This window comes from Siphateles boraxobius, unplaced genomic scaffold (genome assembly GCF_051911475.1).
Source record: "Siphateles boraxobius isolate OS27281-9 unplaced genomic scaffold, OSU_SipBor_1 63, whole genome shotgun sequence".
NCBI classification, from domain to species: domain Eukaryota; kingdom Metazoa; phylum Chordata; class Actinopteri; order Cypriniformes; family Leuciscidae; genus Siphateles; species Siphateles boraxobius.
The window spans coordinates 492347-516685 of NW_027509190.1; the positions used below are offsets into that span (position 1 = coordinate 492347).

Sequence of the window (24339 nt, forward strand, 5' to 3'; positions counted from 1 at the left end):
TAAAATTACTCACTTCAGGGAAGTGTTGCATGCGCAGCACTTCTTAGTTTTTCCAGTTTTGTGCAGGTAAACACAGTTCGTCATGCAAAGACTTTCATATGTGAAAAGGTTAAGCTCTCCCATATCCTGTGCCAAAGGCACTGCTGGGATTTGGACCCAGGATCTCCTGTTTACGAGACAGGCGCTTTGACCAGCTAAGCCACAGCGCCAGATACTGTGAAATTTGTTGGTAAAACAAGTCTAAAAGAGGTACCACATCAGGAAAACAGCTGATCACGTCATGAACGAGGTCCCTTAGAGGTAAGAGGATTGTTTCCAAAACACGAGGGCCTTTCACGCCTCAAGGGAATGTCTGAACTCATTTAATTTTGGCTCTACACTCTCGATAGTCATGCCTAAAATGTTTCCTAAGCCTTCTTCTGATATGAAAGGGCAAAATCCAGAAAGATATCCATGTATTATTCTTCATATATGTAAAGACTTTGTTTGTACAAATATCCATAGGCTTGACCATATCAATCGGTAGTAGCAGATTTCAGGCCTAAGCCAGGAACTTGCAAACCATTCTTGAAGCGCATCTGCACCACATATATATTTTTTTTTTATTATCTCTCTCATTTAATACAGGTGAATCAAATAATTGATTGATAAGTAACGTACTGGACGATCTGACTTGGGTGTGCTCAATAAGGAAAAGAAGAAAAATGTGCTGCGTAGGCTTCTGAAAAAGTTGGAAAACCCCAGCTTTAAGCAAATGTCAGTCTGGTAAAGACGTCTGTCCAAAGGGACACCATTCGTGACTCTGGTGGGACCCAAAAAACGGGACACTTTTTAAAACCTTCATTTGCAACCGAAAAGACCAGATTGTCTTTCCTGCCAAGACTTTCACATCAGAGATGATTGAATGACTACTCTTAGAAGCCACAGATAAGACACTGCTGGGATTCGAACCCAGGATCTCCTGTTTACTAGACAGGCGCTTTAACCAACTAAGCCACACAAAAGTTACTGTCACTGGTTCGATGCTTTTGTATACAAAGTCTAAAAGAGGTAGCATGTCAGGAGAATAGCTGATTACATCATGAATAGGTCCCTTTGAAGTTACAGGATTATTTCCAAAACCTGAAAGGTGTGCAGGCTTCTGTTGAGGGACAAGGGAATATCTCAAGCCATTTATTTCTGGATCGAAACTCTCAGTACTCGTGTCTCAAATGTTTCGGGAACCTCCAGTTACGATCGTCTAAATGCTGTTTCAGCTTGGAGAAATGGAAAGCGTGTTTTTTTTTTTCTTCTTTTTTTTCTAGGTAGGTGGCCAACAATAGGTTGTTGCAGATTTTGGCCTAGACCAGTGGATTTCAACCTATTCTTATTTAAATAGGTGACTTAAGTTAATTAGTAGAGTACTCTGTGATCTGAGTTGGGTGTGTCCAAAGAGGGAAATAAGCAGAACGTGAAGGGTATGCTTCTGAAGTAGTTTATGGATTCAAGTTTTAAGCATATGCTTGTCCAACACAAAGACATCTGAGCAAAAGAGGGTATGCACGACTCTGGTGGGACTCAAACCCACAACCTTTGAATATCTCCATTCACAATCTAGAAGTCCAATGCGCTATCCATTGTGCCACAGAGCCACAAAAGACAAACTTTAAGACGCTATTGCATGCACATCACTTCTTAGATTTCCACATTTTGTGCAGATGCACACTGTTCAGCATGCAAAGATTTACCTATGTAAAAGATTAAGTGAGCGGTGCCCACATCCTGTGGCATAGGCACTGCTGGGATTCGAACCCAGGATCTCCTGTTTACAAGACAGGCACTTTGACAAACTAAGCCACAGCGCCACTTGCTGAACCTTCTACAATGTGTTGGCATAAAAAGTCTAAAAGAGGTAGCAGGTCAGGAAAATAGCTGATTATATCATGAAAGAGGTTAGGGGATTATTTCCAAAACCCGGGGGGCATTCAGGGCTCTGTTGAAGAAAGAGGGGATATCTGAAACTCTCAATACTTGTGTCTGAAATGTTTTTGGAACCTCCAGTTACAATACATCTAAATTCTGTCTCAGCTGGGAGAAATGGAAAGCAATCTCTGCTATGCTTTCAGCTGATCTGAAAGACAAAATCCAGAAAGATTTTCATGAATTATATATTCATATTTGTAAAGTACGGTGGCCGAGAAGGGTCACAACACATACAAACCCCACAACAACTACATATTCAGAAAACACATACAAATTCAGAAAACACATGCAAACAACGCCACAACAACTACACATTCAGAAAACACATACAAATTCAGAAAACACATACAAATTCAGAAAACACATGCAAATTCAGAAAACAACTTTGTCGATTTCACATTCGCTGCAAATATTTGCAGCACGAGCAAATAGGGAAACAAACTGCAAACTGCAAAAACACAACGGAAATGTTTCCGGGGGGGCCATAATCAGTGACGGACCCGCATCCATCCGGTTGTCTTAGCGCTATTTTTTGAATGTGTGCTGTGCTTTTCTTGTCTCAAGAGGTAAGTGTTTCTCTTTCATTATGACAGACTTGTCGATGTGCTCTGATACCGAAGTGGTTTTGTGTGTTTTTAACATATTAAGTTATTGTCCCCATAACGTATTAGTCTGCCAACGTTGTTAGCTGGAAACTAAGTTAGCTGGCTAGCTCGTGTCTGGCCATTAAATAGATGCATTACTGGCGTTTGTACAATGTTGTCCTGATATCTGAACTATTTATTTAATTTTTAGTTTGAAATGTTCTGTCCGTATTGTGCCGAGCAACTGGGGGACGCTCCCAAGTTTTGCCCGTCGTGTGGTCTGAACGTGGGGTTCCTTACGGTGTGTCCATCCACGTCATCAAGCCTAGGCCGTGGGCCTACAGGTAATATCCCCTTACTGTGCTCCCATTTTAACGTTACTGTGCTGCATTGAATTGTCCCATGGTTTTAGCTGTCAGAAAGGTGGCAATTTATCAACCAATCACAAAGCATAGCTATAATGAATCAGTGTGTGTGTGTGTGTGTGTTAGTGAATGAGACAAGTATCCAAGGAAGAGCAGGTCAATTCATGAGGTTCAGGGAAGTTAAAGAGGCTGAGAGGAGGACCTTTTCAAAGGCTAAAAAGAAACCAAACATTATGGTCAAGGTAAACTAATATGGAGGTTTAGGTCACAATGTGACTATTACACAGTACACAGTCTTAAACATGTTTGTTTTTCTTCTTTTCTTATTTCTGTAGATTTCAATTGGCATAATGACCAGAACAAAATATGGGTTAAAACCTATAAGAGGGAAAACTTTGCCATTAAATGTTGAACCCCTGTGGTCATCAAAACAAATTTTGCCAGCTGCTATAAAAAAACAGCGAGATTTTAATCAAGACATGATGTACGATGGAGAATATGTCCTGGTATATCCTGATGGCTCTCAGGTACAAAATATACCAGGCACAGACAAATCCTTTGTCCTTGAACATTATAAAGAGGCCATTGGAAAGTCTTACCAGAGGATCGTACTGTACATCTGCCCCCTTCAGGATTCGAGTAAGTATTGAAGTACATGTATGTAAAATAATAATAATAATAATTGATAATGGTTGGTAATTAAGTGAGTTCTTAATTTAATTTGAGCTGGTTGTAAAATTGCCATATATTTTGCATATACCTAGCCTAATAATGATGCATCATTTTCTCTTTCCAAAGTCATGGAGATGACTCCTCTTCAGAATCCGATGATGAGGCATTTGCTAGCCTTCCACTGAAAGGAATAGATCGAGCATGTTGTGCTCTTTAAATCATATAAACAAATATCTATAATATGATTTAAATTAAATTATTCAAATTATTTGTTTGTTTTAGTTTACCAAAACAATGTCCACCAACAGTGTCCAGGCCATCTGATGGGCAAGTATGTATTATTCTGTAATGTTATTAAGTTTATGTTAATGATGTAATTATTGTTAATTTGTTTGGTGTTATCTCTACTTTCATAAACAGGCCAATGGAGCAGGACCAGGACCCAAAAACACCACATCATGTGACTTCTACAAGTAAGTCACAATGGATTCAAATTGTTCGTTCATTGCACTAATACTTTTGGCTCTGGGTTTAGCATGAAATATTGACTGCTGAATGTAATGCATTACAGTACCAAGTATAACACTTTTTACTGTAATTTCACAACCATCTTGTTTTAGTATTTCATTGTTCCTTTAATCCACAGCACATATACCAAGATCTATGCACCAGTTGTCATTGACAGCAGTTGCTCTGATGTTGAGGACGTAGACAATTTTCAGGAGGAAGACAGGTACTTTGATAGAAATAATGCTGTCAACCTTTGTTGTTGTTTTTTTTGTTTGTTTCCTCAGATATATTACATAGTTCAAGCTACATTTGGCATTTTACCTGGTTTCTGTTGCCATACAATTATTAAAGCAAATATTCAAATTGTATATATTTTTTTACTTACCCCTAAACCGAAACAAAATCTGGCAGAAATTATTGAAAGCTTGCAATGTGTGCTTCATGCTTATGCCCATCACATTTCATCACACACATATGGTGTTCTCACTGTAATGGGACCATAAAAGATTTATATTTTAATTATCCAAATAAAAGGCAGTGTTAATGTTTCTCTTTCTTGTGTTGCAGAGACGCAGATATTGGACTGACGGCTGCAGACGTTCTGTCAAATCTGTCATACAACATTAACACAAAAAGCTGTAGCAGGTTAAATATAAACCGTGCTAATGTCTGGGATGGTGCTCTGAGGGGATTCAAACGTTCCTCATTTGACCCCACCTGTAGCCTTTTGGTCAAATTCACTGATGACATCGGGCAAACAGAGGAGGCTGTGGACACAGGAGGGCCTACACGGGAATTTCTGACACTCTTGATGGACGCCATTAAAACCAGTCGATTTTTTGAAGGCAAAGAAGATGGCAAATACCTGTCATTTGATAGCAAAGGTAATTCACTTTTTGTCACATTTTGACAGTATTATAAATCAATTTGAACTAACCGTGGAACATTGCCATTGTTAGCTGCAGAAGGTGATGAGTATTTCCATGTTGGAAGAATGGTTGCCGTCTCCATTGTACATGGTGGTCCAGGGCCTCGATGCTTTTCCCCAAGCTTCTACCAGTACCTGGTTGGTAAAGTTAAGACCATTGAGGCACCAATTGAGGATATACCTGATACTGAAGTCAGGAATGTTCTCCTTGAGGTAATTGTAATTATGTGTTTCTAAGAATATTCAAGAATTTTTTTTATATATATTTTGATGAACAATCAACAATTTGGACACCCCAGTAGCTTGAAAAACCAGTGTGATATTGGAATAAAACCAGTGACTTCCATGCTTTGTCACTAATATGTAGTCTAAATTCCAACCAATACTCACTTAAAAAAGTTGGGTTAAAATCAACCCAACAGCTAATCCAATGGTGGGTTGATATAGCACCGACCTATTGTTGGGTTATTTTAACCCAATAAATTAGGTAACTAGTTTTACCCAATAAATTGGGTTTCAAAAAACGAATCTGTTGGGTTATTTGGCCAAAATGCTTTAATCAAACTATTATTAATATTAATTATAATTACTATTATTTCCATGAAAATAACTCACTCACTCACAACTTAAGTATATTAACAATGCTTTATTTACATCCAATTAGACATTGCATTCAAAAGTTATTGTTGCAAGTGTTTCAATAAATAAAATAAAAAAAAGTAATGCAATTATAAACTGCCTCATAAGGCAACGTGTTGAAGGGAACACCTCCAGGCACAGAATATTAATGTTAAAATTAATTAATTTAGAGTTATGTTTTAAGTTCTAAGAAACATGGATCACAAAAACACAAATAAACAGTTGTAAACATTACAAGTTGTAAACATTTTCATTAAGTTATTGTTTGCAATTGCTTTCATTTACTTCCTTAAAATAAGAAATTATTTCAATAAATAAATAAATAAATAAATAGAAATAATGCAATTATAAATTGCCTCATAAGGCGACAGTGTGTTGAGGGAACAGCTCCTGCCACAGAATGCTAAAATTAATTTAATTACAATTATGTTTTAAGTTCTAAGAAACATGGAATACAAATACACAAACAAAACAAACCAAAGCTTGTCCAGCTTATCCAATTATAAACTGCCTAAGTAGGCGACAATGAGTTGATGGAACTCCTCCTGGCACAGAATATGATGTTTTATTAACAAAGTTCGGGAGAAGCACGTTCAGATAATTAACACGGGTGGAGAGCACTCAGCAATCATGATTAAAACGTGTATATATAGACTCAGCACTCTCACCTCATTTCTCTGACAGTTTAGCAGCGTCCCTCCACCACCCCTTCTCCACTCTTCTAGTCCTAAACCACTTTACATACAGGGGGGAGTACTCTGGGTTCGGGCCGAATTCCGAGCTCGGAGCCCTCCCCCCGTACAGCACGCCAAATACGCATTATACTTTATTCCCTTTAATTGTATGTAAGTGTGAACTCGTGAAATATTGTGTGTTGTAGCAACTGCCAAACAGCTGCCGCAGGCGTTGGATACTCAATGTCTAAAACATAAAATAATTTAAAGCATGTATCCACAGCTTGTAAAAGGCTGTCTTGCTCTAGTGCCGCTCCTCCCACAATGACGAAGGCTTGTGAGCAGTTGAATTTGTCCCCAAGCTGCAGGACATGAGGGAATTGCCTCCGTTGCTCCTCCTCCTCCAAATACTTGATGATGTTTGTTCCAACCTTTAAATAGAAATTTTAAATGGTAAATATGCACAAATGGATCAAATATTACCCCAAATGTGTTGTCATAAATGATGTACCTACAGGCTGTAAATCAACAAATGCTTGTTTTGCCTCATGGTAAGAGGGCCGAGCCATCTTGCAGCCTGTTTTGTGTGGCAATGGAGGAAGGATAGCTGGCAGGGTTTTTAAAGCAACATCTCCAAGAGTGTCTTTACATAAAACAGAAAGAACAATGGATTAATCTTTAAACAAGTGCATTATATCATAGACAAAATATTATAACTTGATATGAAAGTACAGAGCTGTTGTGCAGGATTTTCTCACCAGAAGAAATGTTATTGGGTACACAAAATAACCCAACATTTTTTAGAGTGTACAGACAGTGTTTTTATTTTACTCTAGATTAAGAATGCTAGGACACTGGAAGAACTCGTGGAACTCGCAGATAAGCACTCCAGCATGCTTCAGACAGCAGGATGCTATAATGCCTGAGGACACTGGAGGATAAGGAAAAAGTTGTGGATGGTTACATCCAGTGGTACTTCACCTACCGCAACCATGTTTCCTTCCAGAGGTAGGTCACTCTGACTACTTTGTAAGAATTCAAACGAGAATTTGAATGAAACTCAAATGAGTGTCTAACAAATGTGAGTCCTACTGGCAATAGCATTAAGAACTTACCATGATCTGCCTCTTCCCCTCACCCACAACCCAACCCGGTAATAGGTTCAAGGATGGCCTGGCTACCCTCAACTTTTTCAACGCTCTGGAACAGCATCCCTCCATTTTCCTGCCCTACATGTGTTACAGTGCGGAAGACCTGACAGCCGAGAGTGTAGAGTCACTGTTCCGTCCAGAAATGAGCCCAACTGGTAGCTCAAATCGCCATGAGGAGGAGAGAGTGCTTGGCTACTGGCTGGACTACTTAATCGCTGTAAAAGGTATAATTTTCTGTATGTTGTTTGAAGTGAAGTTCACAAATGGATGATAAATCTCAATGTGTTTCTTTACTCCCAACCCCCACAGAGGAAGGGTCAGGGATGTCCTTGCAGGACATTCTGATGTTCGCCACAGGCCTGAAAGAAATCCCAGCAGCAAAATTAATACCACAGCCTCAACTCACATTCCAGAAACCCTCAAGGTTTCCTGAGGCTAATGTCTGCGCGAACACATTAAAACTCCCGATCTTACCCTCATATGAAATCTTTGAGGAAGCCATGAATTATGGAATCAATAACGCTCCAGGATTTGGGCTCCATTGAGGTGTCAATCAGAAATTAATTATCAGTGGCAAATTTGCATTATTGTTGTTACTGTTTGCATTGCACTTTGCACTGTTACATTGTTTACAGAAATCCATTTTTTTTTATAAGAAAAGGTGCAAGTTTCTCTATTTGGAAACTTTTCATGGCAGATTTACATTGCTGTTACTGTTCGCACTTTACTATTTGTATGGTTACATGGTTTACAGAAGTCCAATGATTTTTTGTATAAGAAAAGGTGCAAGTTTCTCTATTTGGAAACTTTCCGTGACAGATTTACATTGCTGTTACTGTTCGCACTTTACTGTTTGTCAGTATTTTAACAGTTAAAAGAAATAAAATAATTTTTATAAGAAAATGTAAGTTTGTCTATTCTGAAACATTTTGCAAGAGCCATCAGAATGAAGTTTATTTGTTGTTGCATAAATTGGTCATGAAATGTTACCGATCTAGCATGAAAGTCACCATTAGCTTCAGCATACCGTATTTATCAACACTGTTAACACCAAAAGCATACATTGTGATGGTGGAAAAAGTAAGGGAAGTCATTGCAATCGATTAATATCTTTGCTTTTAATTTAACCTTTAATTTAAGGTGTCCATATCAGTACACCACACTGGAGGCAATGCTGTCTGAAAGAAAATAAATTGCCTACACGTCTGTTAGTTCTCTCTCTCAAAGACCAGCCATTTCCTAAAGTCTAATGTAGTTGTCAACAGCAGCTGGCCAGTTGATGGGTGGAGCGAGCTGGCTCTGTCTCTCCAAGTTGGCAAAATATGCTTGGAGGTTAGCATCTCCACACAAACTGTTTGTGGGTGGCAGAAGGTCTTTGAACTCCTGTAACACTTGGGGATCCACTGGGAATCCACAATCCCTTCCACCAAACCTAAGGCCGCACAGAAAGCACAACAGTGAACTCATTTTGAATAGTGTTTAAATCTCAAAGGGAAACCAACCAAACATTTATTGAAAATGACAATACAGGTGTTACATACAAACCTGTGAGGCAGGTTGTAAATGGTATCAGGTTTCCCAGATGGACAGAGAGACTGCCGGACGGGTCTGATGGTATGGTTATTCCAAAGCTCTCGGTGTTCATCAAGCTCTTTCTGAAAGATGCCCAGGAACACATACCGTACAAGGCACTTGTGTTCATGGGTGCCATTGAAGTAGTGTCTCTCTCTCAGGTCACTGAATAAATCCATCCAGAACTGTGTCCTAATAATTGAGTACAGTGATTTTAGTTTTGTATAAATGTTTCTAATACAAATACTTAAATTATGTGACAGTCTTGGAAAACAACATTCTGCACTGCATTCACCAGTGCAGAATGGACTGTAAACACTTATTACAATTTGAAACAGTCAACCATGCACACTAATCCTTTTACTTATCATAACTATTGCACAATCGGCAGTACACAGCCTGATCCATGTATGACGCTCATATAAATAAGCCTACATTTTCAAAGTCAGCATTGTATGGTTCCAACCCAGCATAATATTACGAAAAGATTACAGAAATATGAAACAGTATTGAAAAATATGTGAGTAACAGTATTGTTAAACATACCTCTGTTTCCTGAAAAAGGACCACCAACTTTCAATCCTTTGATTGGCAGTTGAAGTGCCATACATGTGGCTGAGAGAACCTGCAAAGTCATCGGTGTGGTCCTCTCTTAAAGAACAGTGGATGGCAGCCATGTCTCCATTTTCTGTCCCACAGTCTGTCCTAAGACGAGCCGGAAGGCCACAGCTCGAAACACACTGCAGGTAATGGTGAGCTATGTAAGGAACTCAGCTTTTTGGAAATATTAATAATCAATAATATCTTGTTATTATTAATTATAAATATTTGGGTCAGTTAATTGGATTAACTTGATGTGGCTGAATTAATATTACAATCAATTAATCAGTTCTTCCAACGAACTATTTTGATTATTAATTTATTCTAATAAAGGGTATCTTCCATGGCCACCGAAGAATAATTATTTCTTCGCCTGTACAGTACTTTGAGCCAGTAGCAAAAACCGTGATCGTAAAGTGACTTGTATTGCAAACAAAACAGAACCAAATACATATTATGTACAAGTTTTATTAACTAAATATAGATATTTATATGAATATAAATAAACTAAACAACATACACACATGAATACATAAATAGGTTAGTGATAGGATGAAATTGGAAACCGGAAGAGGGTCTATGAGAAGAACCATCAGAATTTCATTTTCACATTTCATTGAATTGAATACTTGCATTTGTAATGGGAACAATTCTTGAAGTTGTTGAAAATTGGAGTCGTTGATGGTTCCGGCAGTGTCAAGTGGAAGTTGGTTGAGCGTTCTCTTTCTCCAGGAACGCATGACTGGTTTGGTGAAGGCCTGGGACTCTGTTGAGGCCACGCCGAGCACCCAGGAGAAGTGAGGAAGTCGGAAGGATGGGTGATTGGAGTCGTTGTTGGTTGGAGTCTTTGTTGGTTGGAGTCTTTGTTCCAAAACTCCTGAGATTGTCCTTGGTTGACATGACATGTCCATCCTGACATGACGGCCGGTGTTGAGCAGCATTTTTGGACCTACACCGAATGGCAGATGATCTAGAAGGTAGGGCTTCACCGCTCACCCGAGTCAGAGCACATGCCTCGTTGGCGCAGTTAGGCAGCGCGTCAGTCTCATAATCTGAAGGTCGTGAGTTCGAGCCTCACATGGGGCAGAATGGTGCTTTTTGATACACGGGACCGTGTAAATTAATGAGCTGCTTTCTGTATTCCCTTTTATGCCTTTGTCCATTTCTTCATATGCACTGTAATTGAAATCCAGTGTTTTTTTAAGACTAATGTTGAACAAATGCAGTAATAGTATTACTCTCATATTCATGTCATATGTGTCAGTGTTGTTACAATGTTTTGTTAAGGCTTATATCATTCTTTCATTCTAATGGCATGTCTTGTTAATGCTAATGTAATGTTTTACATGACATTCCTTGAAACTTGTGTCATGACACTCCACCCCATGCCCCCAAACCCATGACATTTCATTCCAAGAAATTTCCAAGAATCCTTGCCATGAAATTCTACTGCATCTTCTTCCGGTAAACATCACAACATGTTATTGCGTGAAATTCAGTTGAATCCGATTCAATCAACATGTCCATTTTTTCTGAAATGTCATGACTTGAAATTCCAAGTGCCATAGAATCCCATACATTGCACTAAAGTGTTACTTTAAAGGTCATGTACTGCAGGTCAGTGTTACTTTAATGTTTGGTTAATTCTAGCATGAACTGAATTGCAGTGCTTTGCCAACATTGCTGCATTTCTGGATAAACTTGCCAGAGGGTTAAAGACTCTAGCTTGACTCTAAAGACTTAAGGACTGGTGTGATGTGTTCATATGTTCTGGTTCTGCTCAGCATTCTGTATGAGCTGCAACTGTCTTATGGTGTTTTTGGGAAGGCCAGTGAGAAGTCCATTACAATAATCCACCCTGCTGGTGATGAAAGCATGCACAAGTTTCTCTAAGTCTTGACTGGAAATGTGACACCCCAAAGTATGTGCACATTTTCGGTAAAGTGTTAATTCATTAAGCAAAATTGGATTGTTATTTATGTGAACTAAAAAGAATTGTGGAACTTGAAAGTGAATCAGTACAGGATCGGTGTAGAAATATAGTTTGTTGTTGTAGTGAGAAGACGGGACTCGTATTATGAAAAGTGAAAGGAGGACTCTCATATAGGAGCTGTGTGCGCCTGCGCCCTCACATCTGCTGAGGATTTAGTGCGACGTGACACTGTGGCTCCTGTCTCATAAATTTTTCCTGTTATTTTGCAGAACTGTCTTATCTGTATATTGAGCCTTCCGCGTGGGGCCTGTAACAGAAACAAAGCATCTAATTCTTGCATTATTTTTCAGGTGATAGTATGCTGATTTAGTTATTGCTTTGACATGACTACTGAAACTAAGGTCTGACTCCAGAGACACACCCAGATTCCTGACTTGATTTTTCGTTGTTTGACCCCTAGACTGAAGGTATGCGTTCACCTTGAGAACTTCATCTTTGTTTCCAAATGCAATGACTTCAGTTTTGTCTTTGTTTAACTGAAGAAAGTTTTGGCACATCCAATTGTTTACTTCATCAATGCATTGGCAGAGGGAGTTAATGGGGCTGTAATCGTTAGGCGATAGGGATAAGTAGAGCTGTGTGTCGTCTGCATAGCTGTGGTAAGCGATTTGGTTCTTTCTCATTATTTGGCTCATTGGGAGCATGTACAGGTTGAATAGGAGTGGCGCAAGAATTGAGCCTTGAGGGACTCCGCATGTCCTGGATGTCCACTCAGACTTATGGTCTCCTATACTCACATAATAACCTCTCCCTACCAAGTATGACCTGAACCATTTTTGGACTATCCCAGAAAGCCCGACCCAGTTTTCCAGCCTATCAAGAAGTATGTTGTGATCGACAGTGTCAAATGCAGCACTGAGGTCGAGTAGTACCAGCACTGATAATTTGCCTGTATCAGTATTTAAGCGAATATCATTTCGATAGGGTGCAGGTTGATGTTTTAAGGTGCTGTGCGGTTTCTTCCAAAATTTTGCCATCAATTTCTTCGAAATCAGACATAGTGACTACTTTCTCAGGTTGCGGTCTGATCTGTCTGACCCCAGCGCAACTCAAGGATGATCTGATCACCTTTCTGATATTATTGATTTTCTCAGAGAAGAAAGAAGTAAACTCACTGCACTTGCTCTCTGAGAGCATTTCACTGGGAATCTGGCTTGGGGGGTTTGTCAGTCTCTCTACAGTAGCAAAAAGAGTGCGCGTGTTGTTTATATTGCTGTTTATAATATTCCAGAAGAAAGTCTGTCTAGCTTTGCCTAGTTTCTTATTGAAAGCATGGATGCTGTCTTTGTAGATGTTATAATGGACTACAAGTTTTGTCTTCCGCCACATGCACTCTGCATATTTTTCACTGCTGCTGAGTTTCTCCAAGGTGCTTTTTGTGTGCCATTCTTCTTCCTGACTTTCACAGGAGCAATATCATTAATTACACTCTTAATTTTTGAGTTAAAAGAATCAAGGAGAAAATCAACAGTCAGCAGATATGCTTGGTGTTAAAGATATAGCCTTCATGAATAGTACACTAGTGTTCTCATTTAAGTATCTCTTCTTGACAGACAAAGATCTAGCTTCAATGGCAGGAGAGATCAATATATCAAAGCGAATACAAAAATAATCAGACAGTGCTACGTCCTTAATAACAATCGATGAAATGTTTAGACCCTTACTGATAAGTAAATCTAGAGTGTGTCCACGATTATGTGTGGGTCCATGTACATGCTGAGTCAGATCAAGTTTTTAAAACAGTTTTGATTTCTTTTGCCATATTGGTTTCTGCGTTATTTATGTGAATGTTAAAATCTCCAGCAATGGCAAAACAGTCAAACTCTGAGGCAATTGTTGATAACAGTTCTGTAAAGTCCTCAGCAAAGGCTGGAGAGTATTTTGGAGGCCTGTAAACAATGATAAGTAAAATGCGTGGAGCACCTTTTAACACAATATCCAGATATTCGAAAGACGGGTAATTCCCAAATGATATTTGTTTGCATTGATAGATATGTGGCGCGATACGGCACAGCAAATGGAGATGATTGTCCATTGTTCAATGGAGATGAAAGGGTTGTTCTCTTATAACACCTCTTCCTACGAAAAGGAGCAATACTATTGGTATTGAACCCAGTTAAAAAGTAGCCGACTACGCCACCTAGGTTATTTACTGAAACCCAGGACCCAAATTCACCCAATTAAATAATTCTCACTGAGGGCTGGACACTATTGACACTCAAACAGTAGTAGATTGAATTACAAAATCATTTATTACCATAAAATCAAGATGATCTAATTATTAAAACACATTGTCAAAAAAAGCTGCAGTCCTTAGCACAGTCTGGTATGATGTCCTTATGGTCAATGAATAAATGTCCTGGGTTGGTCCCACCGCACGTCGATCTCCACAGATCCAGACAGTAGTTTACCGGAAGGAAAAGAAGAAACAACTACCAGTATCTCTAGTCCAATGCAAATAAAAGCTAACGTTAGCCTATTACCACTCAATTGCGCACACAAATACCCACACCAATCATTACGCACTACATCCTGAATAAATCACATCACTATAAAGGAAAACCAAGAGCTATGGCTAGTACACTGGCAATTAGTTCTTAGTTTCTATTTGTTATGAATTCGGTGCAAAATGGTCACAGCAATCTTCATCAGACGAGCTTCAAACATCAATTATTGGGGTTTTACTCACAATATGACTGGGTACCCAGCCAACATTGATATGTGGGCCCCATGTGGGTTATATCCAGGCAGCATGGGTTCCTTGTGGGCATGGGCTGAACATGGGCAATTGATGTGGGTCCCATGTGGGTTTCACAATGTGGGTCACATATAGGTATGCCCATGTTGGATGATAATATGGGACCTTCATAGGACCTATGTGGGCAAAATAATTTCATGCTTAAAATATATATATATATATATATATATATATATATATATATATATATATATATATATATATATATATATATATATATATATTTATACGTTTAAAATTTTGAAATGATAACATTTGGTTGGTAGTCACTTTTATACAAATAACTAATATCATAGATAGCATCGGATCAGTATAACAACTGTTTTAAATATAAATGCATTATTTTCTATTGTGACATTTCGTTTTGTTTGAATTATCATTATTACAACGTTCACCTGCTTATGAATTTATCAAACATGTATTTTATTTCCAATTTGCAAAGCTGGGAATGAGAGAAATTAAGAAATGTCAGAAATGAAGTGGGTCCCATATGAGACCTACGGGTTCAACATGACCTAGTCACTGACTGACGACACATTACGCTTGACAAAGTAGTCCTGCTTCGAATGTTTTTAATTACGATTTTTTTTTCACATATCATTATATCATATGTCATATAATATTTCCCGAAAATAATCGGAAATTTAAAATACAGCTATAAAGATTTGAAATATTCAAACTACAAGAATTCCCCCCCAGGCGCAAGGATACAGTTTCTTTCAAACCAAACGTAGAGCGGTGGCGCCGGCGAACGGGCGAAGCGAGCGACGACTTCATAATCGTTTCTGGATATACGACGAGGTCGTGGATAAAGTAAGGAGGTAAAATGAATATTTTCTAAACATGTCTGTATTATCTGTGTTTTAAACCATAGGGAACTTTGTTTTGGCAACTGAAATGACCTTTAAACAAATTTAGCCGTTAAGTTGTCTTTTTGTTTTTAGGCGCGTAACAGTAAATTATGCCTATTATGTTTGTGGGGCTTAAAATTGAGGTCATTTCTTTTGACAGTAAGGTGTACTTTTGTTTTTGCATGTCATTAATCAAGTGACATTCCCATTTTTATAGATTTTATGCTTTAATGATGCTTTTTGTGGCTGTATAGCCGCATTCACCTGAGGTAATGTAACAAAAAAAAAAAAAGTAGTAGTAGTAAAAACTTTATTGTCCCACGGAGGGAAATTTGTGTTGGGCCATCACCCATGCTGCCGTCAGTATACAGTTAACATACAACAAATTTACAAACCAGACAATATTAATAATAAAAATGGCATAAATTACAACTCCGTACCGCCCTCATTTAACAACTTTACAGACACTGGGATAAATGAGTTTTTGTATCTGTTCAATCTGCAGCGAGGAACTCTAAACCTCCTCCCAGAAGGCAGCAACTCGTACTCTGTGTACAGGATATGCGACGGATCACACACAATCTTTTTAGCTTGCGTTAAAGTAGCCTGTTCATAGAGGGTCTGCAATGATGTCTGTTCTTTTACTCCAATGATTTTCCAAGCAGTGTGGATCATCCGTACCAGTTTAGTTCTACGTGCTACGGACAGATTACCAAACCAGACTACAATACTATATCTAATTAAACTCTCGAAGACTGCCTGATAAAAAATTATCATAAACCTCTGATCCACACCATAAAGTCTAAGACGCCGTAAAAAGTGCAACCGTTGTTGTAATCTACTGCAAAGACTATCTACATGGATATTCCATGTCAATAAATTATCAAACAAGACCCCAAGATATTTATGTGAAGGGACCTGTATGATGGTTTCATTGTGGATAATCACAGGCCTGTGATCACCAACTCCAATGTCTTATTGACATTCAGAGCTAGGTGGTTATCCTTGCACCAATTCACAAACTGTTCAATCTCTGACAGATATTCAGACAAGTCCTCTGTCTTTTTCAATAACCCTAAAATTGCAGTATCATCTGAGAACTTAATGATGTGGTTATTAGCATAACGCCTTCTGCAATCATCTGTATACAAAGTGAACAAAACCGGTGAGCTAACACAGCCCTGAGGGGCTCCTGTGCTTAACGTTCTGAATTCAGATAGTGTCCCATTAACACTAACCTGCTGCCTACGATTGGTCAAAAAAGAATAATACCATTTTATAATAAGTGGATTGACTTTAAAATCATTCAGCCTTGCAATTAAAAGATGTGGTTGCAAGATATTAAAAGCTGAACTAAAATCTACAAATAAAAGACGTGCATACGAGCCTGGATCATCTAAATGCCTATTTATAAAATGTGTTATAGCTATAACAGCATCGTCTGTACTTCTATTGCTCCTATAAGCAAACTGAAGTTGGTCTGATAGACCACTCACGTCTGTTTTAACAAAATTAATCATAATTTTCTCCAAACACTTCATTATTATTGAAGTAAGTGCTACAGGACGATAATCATTATTCTCCTTACAGCTAGCCTTTTTTGGGACAGGGATAATAGTGGAGCTCTTCCACATAGAGGGAACTGTATTCGTGTCCATAGATTTCTGATAAATAGGGCACCAGGCTTCGGCCAACTCTCTACTACAAGATTTTAGTAACCGCCCAGAGATGCCGTCCGGCCCAGAAGCCTTATTAGGACAGACCTGTGAAAACAGTCTCTCCACCATGTTCTGGTCAATAATTATTTTAGGATTATCCAATATAGACAAGGCATCCAGTGCATTTGCCTGCTCCTGTGAGAAGTCTCTTACATCAAATCTACAATAAAAGTCATTCAACTCATTTGCCTTTGCCCCCTCATCTATCACATTGATAGATCTTTTGGCTGGAGCCATGTTTGTCATATGTTTCATAGAATCCCATAATTTTTTGGTATTCATAGTCGAACAATGGGCCTCAAATTTCTCCCTCTCCTTTCTCCTAGCATTCCTTAGTTTATAATTCAGTTCCTTCTGTACATCTTTCATAGCTGCAAGGTCTCCTCTCCTAAAAGCCATTTTTTTCTGTACTATGCACTCCTTAATTTCCTTAGAGATATAGGATTTATTATTCGGATATATAGTTATTATTTTTTGGTCTAACACATTATCTTTGCAGAAAAGTATATAATCTGTCATAGTCTCTACGGCCTCCTCTAGATCCAAACTTTGAAAGACGTTCCAGTCAGTGCAAGAGAAGCATCCTTTTAACGTTTCAATTCCATCATCATTCCACACATATACAGTTTTAGTTTGTGGTTTACTGCTCTTAAGCATGGACTTATATGTCGGAATTAAATGGACAGCATTATGATCAGAGGAGCCTAATGGCGATTTAACCTTAGCTATATAGGCATTCTTAACATTCCCATAACATTTGTCCAAGATGTTTTTGCCTCTCGTATTACAGTCCACATATTGATGGAATCCAGGCAACACAGCATCAAGTTTACAATGATTAAAATCCCCTAAAATGAAACAAGGTGCTTCAGGGGTACGACTTAATTGTCTATGAATACAGTCTGCTGTAAGTTTAGCTGCATTTGCAGCATTCCCACTAGGTGGAATATAAACGATACATATTAAAATGTTTCCGAATTCGCGTGGAAGATAAAAAGGCCTAAGGCTTACACATACCAGTTCCATGTCGGAGTTACAGAGCCGCTCCCTCACGGAGAATTGCGAGCACCACTTTTGGTTAACGTAAACACAAATACCGCCCCCTTTGCTCTTGCCTGAGTTGTCATTCCTATCAGAGCGTACCAGAGAAAAGCCTTCCAGGGCAATGAACGAGTCCGGCACGTCTTCTCGTAACCACGTCTCCGTGAACACAAGCAGGCATGAATCCCGGTACTCATGTCGAACTCTGGTATTGACTCTTAACTCCTCAACTTTGTTTCTCAGGGAGCGGGTGTTGCAGAGAAGCATTGAGGGTAGTGGTGGTCTTACTGCCCTTCTCCGTAATCTCTGCCTTACACCGCCACGTTTTCCCCTCTTCCGCGTCCGTCTCCGACGGCTTTCCCCCACTGTTCTCGCCTGTAATTCCCTCGGTAGCTGGGGGGCGAGTGTGTGACTAGGCTGGAGCAGTAAAAGTTGGTCACGGGTATAGCACAGAACCGCCTCCGACATCAACAAGTCCTGATTCACCAACATGGAATCGCATGTAATCAGCCATACGGTTAAAATCAGCATCAGTCCTCTTAATAAAAACAGCATCGTGTACATCTTGTGCCCAGATTGAGGAATAATAAATAAATAAAAAACAAACACAGACAGCAGCACAAGGTAGCCCGGGTCGCAACAGAGCAGCGCCACCGGAAGAGTGTAAATAAACAAGTCCTTCACTCCTGGGGTCCTGAAACATGAAACTTTCCACAGCAGCCGATGATAACACAATTTATAATAAGAACTTTTAATGGCATAATTCTGAATTTTTAGGGTATCCGACATAAGATGAGTGTCACGTAAGAATTTAAACACGAAGTTAAACACGTAAGAATTCTGCTTTTGAAGGCAAGGGCTAACGTTAAAAAAGGTTGCCTTTAATTTAAGTTACTTCTGCAGCTAACGTTAGGCAACAGTCCCGCTCAAGTATTAAAAGTCTGCAGTGAGAATGTCCTGGCTTTAAGGCCATCAAAAGGTTTATTTAGATCTGCTCACGTTGTAGTTAGATGTATTTTTATGCATTTTTGTTGGGATTAGTTTTATAACTAATCACACTTCTTGTTGATAAATAAAACTAATTCATAAAGCTTTTAGCTTGTTTTGTCTGTGTAGCTAGAATATGACGTTTCAAAGTTATTTTTAATTAACTATGTGACATTGTGATATTAATGCTGTTGACTGAGCTAAACTTGTTTTAAACCTATTTGTGTAAACACACAGCTGTCAAAAGTTTGTAGTATTTAAGATAATTTAATGAATTTGAAAGTAGGCTATCTAATGCTCACCAAGTCAGCATTTATTTGATAAAAAAAAGAGTAAATGTTGTGAAATACTTTTATACTTTAACTGTTTCCTGTTTGAATTATGTTTTAAAATGTAATCAATCCCTGTAATGCAAAGTAGTTTTTTCAGCAACCACAAAAATATGAAGCAGCAGAACTATTTTTATCATTGATAATAATCAGAATTTCTGAGCAGCAAATCATCATATAGAGTGCCGAAGTTATGACGTCACTTTGTAGGACAACTCGGAAGTTAGCGGCGCATGGGTTCCCTCGATCGAAAAGCTATGCATCTTCCCCATAGACTTTTGGAAAATCTCAAAAAATAAGATCTGTGTTCAACAAAGAGTTGTGACCCTTACACGTTTTGTCTATCAAGATAATCTTTACAAGTTAATCCAAAATTAATACATTTTGAAGCCTATATAAAGTTTAAAAAACCACAAGCAGACACAAAGTTTAAAAAACCACGAGCAGGTTATAACTGGTGTGTTTTATGTCATAGATCAAAACGTGAAAATATTTAGAGGCTTTGTTAAAGTGTAAATTGCAGGTTAACCACCACAATCAATTAATGTGTTAATTTAAGTGCTCAATATATATATATATATATATATATTTTAATAATTTCTGTCTTAAAATACGTTAAAATAACATTTATTGGGGTTTCTTCGAAGGTAGCATGTTTTTTACCGTAACTGGGTGATGACGTCATAACAGGGAGTAGCAACCCGTACTCGGCTAGATTCCTTCTGTTTGCGGTTTGACTATGGAGAACGACTGGGAGACTGAAGAGGAGGGAAACCATCAAATTCTTGATGGACCACAGCCCTACAATTTTGAACCAGTCAGGCGTGAGAGAGGGGAGGAAATTGTCAGAAATCATGGCCCTCAAAGAGTTATTAATGCTTGGTGTGAGGAAAATTAGTGGAGGCTTGGCCAGGTTTCCTGGTGAGTAGCTAGAGCTAGCCTAGGTTAGCCTGATGCTAGCCCGGATAACATTAGGAAACAAGCTAAAGTCTTTTCAAAATCTTGCCATCATGTAGAATAGCAAGAAGGGACAACAACTGAAGACATTATTTACTTACATGGTGTTAGTGGTCCTAATCAGAGCTGTAGAGATGCACACACTGCACAGGCACAATGGCACTTTTGCTGGCATCCAGGCACTTGCAGGGAGGGGGGGGGGGGGCTTTTGTTGCTTGAGCTCCTGCCCTTTTGCCCCTTGGTGCCCAAAGTGCCCTTTTGTCAAGGCAAAATTTCCTCTCCTTTTTTTGTAATTAAAGGCCCTTTTGTGGATGCCTTCCCAATCTAACTATTAGTAAAATTAATGAATAATAATTTAGCCGTAAATAAAATGACCCACATGATGACCTTTCACCTGACGAACTCATCCGGGACGCGATATTTTTTTTCACAGGATGGTAGGGGAAGACTCATGAATATTCATTAGGGAACTCATGCCTGATTGGTCTTAACCCCAGTGACGGGTAGGTTTAGGGGCGGGGTTAGGGGCTAGGTCATCAGACCAATCAGACATGAGTTCCCTAATGAATATTCATGAGTCTTCCCCTACCATCCTGTGAAAAAAAATATCGCATCCGGGACGATTCCTCACGCTGCACGCGCATTTTTTAATTTCGCGCGACTACGCGCACTACCAGAGGATATCTTCAACTCTGCGGCTGGTGGTAAGTGGTGTTTTATTCTCAGCGAAGTGATTTTGATGTTTGTTTACTTATTATTATTATTTTACAAGAACGACGTGAAGAGAGCATGCAGAGATGTTGTTTGTATTGCTGTGTGTAGGCTGTAGAAGTAACGTTAGCTTGCTGTTTGAGGGAGAAAAGTTTCACGGGCGTCGAGGGGTCTGGTCTTTTTATGTTATTTCACTAAAAACTATTATTTTTACTTTAAACTATTATTATTATTACAGTATTTATTTAAAAAAATAGTGCCATAAAAATGATCACAAATCTGGTAAGAGTTTAGGCTTATTATCACATACCGTTAGGCTTACCAATATCTTATGTTTTGTGTGCAGAAGCCTCTGTGAACATCTTCCCTAATACTATTAGGCTACTATTATTATTATATTATTATATTATAGCAGCCTGGGCAGGATCTGCAGCTTTACAGCAGGTCAGTGAGCTAGTGAAGGTGCCAAACACTGTCAGCTGTCTTTACATCTTGTCATAGTCACATAAAAATGATTTAATCAGCTAATATATCTCTATATGTTTGTTTTAATGTCTACAGTCTCAGATCAGCTCCAGCAGTAACAACAACATCAACAACAACAGCAAAGGCAGCAAACTCACTTTGACTTTAGTAAGAATGTACCAGAACAGGTATCACATTAATGTAAAACATCTTGTAGAGTATTATTTGCTGTTTCTGTTTGCTTTGTTTTTATTTTCATTGTATAAATGTAACTCTTGTATTTGTGTAAATCAGTTTATGCCATGAAAATAGCCACAGATGCTGATATGGCATTAAATAAAACTATACTGTACGAAACATGGGCCACGTTGATTTTGTCCTACACAGTTTACTATAACAGCTGTTCTTTATTATTCTGTATAACAGAGAAGAAAAAGCCATCAGGTTGGGTCAAATTAAGATACTTCAGTTTCTAATCCCAGAGTTATTAATAGGTGCACACTGCACATTAATTATTTTTTTTAACTTTTAAACGTTTTAAAATTTGTCTTTTCTGTTCGGTTTCTTTTTCAAAACTGCATCAATGCATTTGCTACTGTATCGATACAGAATCATCCGTATTGATATATTAAAACGCCACTCATTGTCAGAAAGAAAAAAATAGATCAATGTCCCTATCGCTGTGTTTGACAGGTGTTTGTGTGAACACTAAGCATCTTTTGCAGCGATTTTTGCGTGAGCATATCAGTGCACACTCCAGACCACTCGGTGAGTTTCACGTCTCTGTAAACTAAAGTTTAATGCGTTTATATGAATGATTGTTCCAGTGCCCCTATGAACTAACACAGAAACCTAAAATTCTCGGGACAGCAGCATGTGTCCAAATTTTAATCTCAACCGTTCGATTTCATCAGAAACGATCTTAAAACAGGGCTTTACTTGTAAAACACCGATCTCTGATCTTTTTCTGATCTCAAACAATTTCTAAATTAGAGGAGTAGTTCAATTTTTAAAAAACTTTTGCTGATAATTTACTCACCCCCATGTCATCCAAGATGTCCATGTCTTTCTTTCTTCAGTCGAAAAGAAATTAAGGTTTTTGATGAAAACATTCCAGGATTTTTCTCCATATAATAGACTTCACTGGGTACCAAACGGTTCAAGGACCAAATGACAGTTTCAGTGCAGCTTCGAATGGCTTTAAACGACACCAGACGATGCATAAGGGTCTTATCTTGCGAAACGATCGGTCACTTCAAAAATAAATAAAAAACGTTTAAGTTTTATAAGCTCAAATGCTCGCCTTGCTCTGTTCTGTGATGCACGTTCGTGACTCTCCTGTTCGAACTCGATCATCAAAATGAACAAATCTTTTTTCGAGTCATTCTGTTCATTCAACGAACGAAATGACTCTAAAAAAGATTTGTTTATTTTGAACGAGTAACAATAGTCTACCACTGAGTCACATACAATAGTGATGAGTCGTCATAAACCAAATTATGTCCTCATAAACCATGAGTAAACACACACAGGTGTTGTAAAACAATAATCTACCGCTGAGTCACATTATTGCTCCTTTCTCTTTGTTTCTGTCTTCTAGCTTGTCCATGAGCCTGTCGCTCCAGCCTTAACAGGAAGTGAAGTCACGTCTCCTGAAGAGGTTCGTTAATACTTTTATCAATTAAGTTTCAAACGTCATAAAATTATCTTATTGCTACTAAATGTGATTTAGCAGTACACTATTGTTAAAAACACTCGTGTGTGTTAACAGTACCATGAGTAAAACACACAAGTGTTGTAAAACAATAGTCTACCGCTGAGTCACATACAATAGTCATCAGTCGTCATAACTCAGTGGCATGGTTCCAGCTTGGACCTGCAAGGAGCCAATCCCTCCTGAGTGGTCTGAGCCCGTGGCTCCGCCTCCAGCCTTGGAGTGCTCAGACTCACCTCGACCCGTCGCCCTGGCTCCTGCACTCCTTCATCCCTCGACTGTAGCGTTGACCTTCGGCCGCTCAACCTCGCCTGGGTCAGACCTCGCCACGCCTCTGCTGCGGACTTGCGGGTGGTCCACTGCCCTCCGACCCTCCATCTCTTCGGCTCCGGCTAGCTCCGCCTCCCCCCAGTTGTCACCTCCGCCCTCAGTCACATCGGCCCGTCTTCAGCCCTCAGGATCCTCGCTTCCTTCTCGGGGGTCGTCGCTGCGGCTCCGTCGGTGGGTCGCCAGGGTCATCGGCACTTCATCGCTTCCTCGGCTCTACGTTTGTGAAGGAGTCTCTTCCAGCGGCTGCCTGTTCGTCGATCGTCACCAGGATGATGCCCCTTAAACCACCCTCATGGCTCCTCCCTCCATTCAATCCGCCGTGGGCTATTGTCCTGGTTGTGCTCTGGGTCAGCAACATCTGACAACATCCATCTGCCTGCATCTGCTATCCTTTACTGTCACCATTAATCACATCCAAAATATGTTTTTGTTTACGTACTTTATGTACATATAAATACAGATACAGTATTAATATATATTTAAAAACTGCATGTGTATACATTTACATATTTTTATTATTACATTTTATATTATATTTAATGTATAAACAGCATATTCTTCTTAAATGTATACATGCATGTGTTTGTATTTATGTATACATAAATATACGCAGTACACACTCATATATTATGTAAACAAAAACTTTTATTTTGGATGCGATTAATCGTTTGACAGCACTAGAATGTAATATTATTGTTGTTTTTACAATATTTTAAAAAAACAAAAAACTCACTGAGTTCACTGAGTGAACACCAAGAAAAAAAACCAATCAGCAATTTAAAAAAGAAAAACAAATACAGAAATACAAACACCTGAACTGCCTCAGTT

At 38.8% G+C, this 24339-nt stretch overlaps 1 long non-coding RNA gene and 4 other non-coding genes across 5 annotated transcripts; 2 read left to right on the top strand and 3 right to left on the bottom strand.

Annotated features, from left to right (window-relative positions):
• Nucleotides 1–135: 135 nt before the first annotated feature.
• trnat-cgu (transfer RNA threonine (anticodon CGU)) lies at nt 136–209 on the bottom strand. The gene has a single exon. It is a non-coding gene; the product is annotated as a tRNA-Thr (tRNA).
• A 1333-nt stretch (nt 210–1542) lies between these two features.
• On the bottom strand, nt 1543–1631 carry trnar-ucu (transfer RNA arginine (anticodon UCU)). Its single transcript is given in 2 exon segments — nt 1543–1578; nt 1595–1631. It is a non-coding gene; the product is annotated as a tRNA-Arg (tRNA).
• A 139-nt stretch (nt 1632–1770) lies between these two features.
• Nucleotides 1771–1844, bottom strand: trnat-ugu (transfer RNA threonine (anticodon UGU)). Its single transcript has one exon. It is a non-coding gene; the product is annotated as a tRNA-Thr (tRNA).
• A 942-nt stretch (nt 1845–2786) lies between these two features.
• LOC143719408 (uncharacterized) lies at nt 2787–3412 on the top strand. Its single transcript, XR_013196499.1, has 3 exons — nt 2787–2890; nt 3038–3153; nt 3247–3412. It is a non-coding gene; the product is annotated as an uncharacterized LOC143719408 (long non-coding RNA).
• A 7257-nt stretch (nt 3413–10669) lies between these two features.
• trnam-cau (transfer RNA methionine (anticodon CAU)) lies at nt 10670–10743 on the top strand. The gene has a single exon. It is a non-coding gene; the product is annotated as a tRNA-Met (tRNA).
• The last annotated feature ends 13596 nt before the right edge of the window (nt 10744–24339 follow it).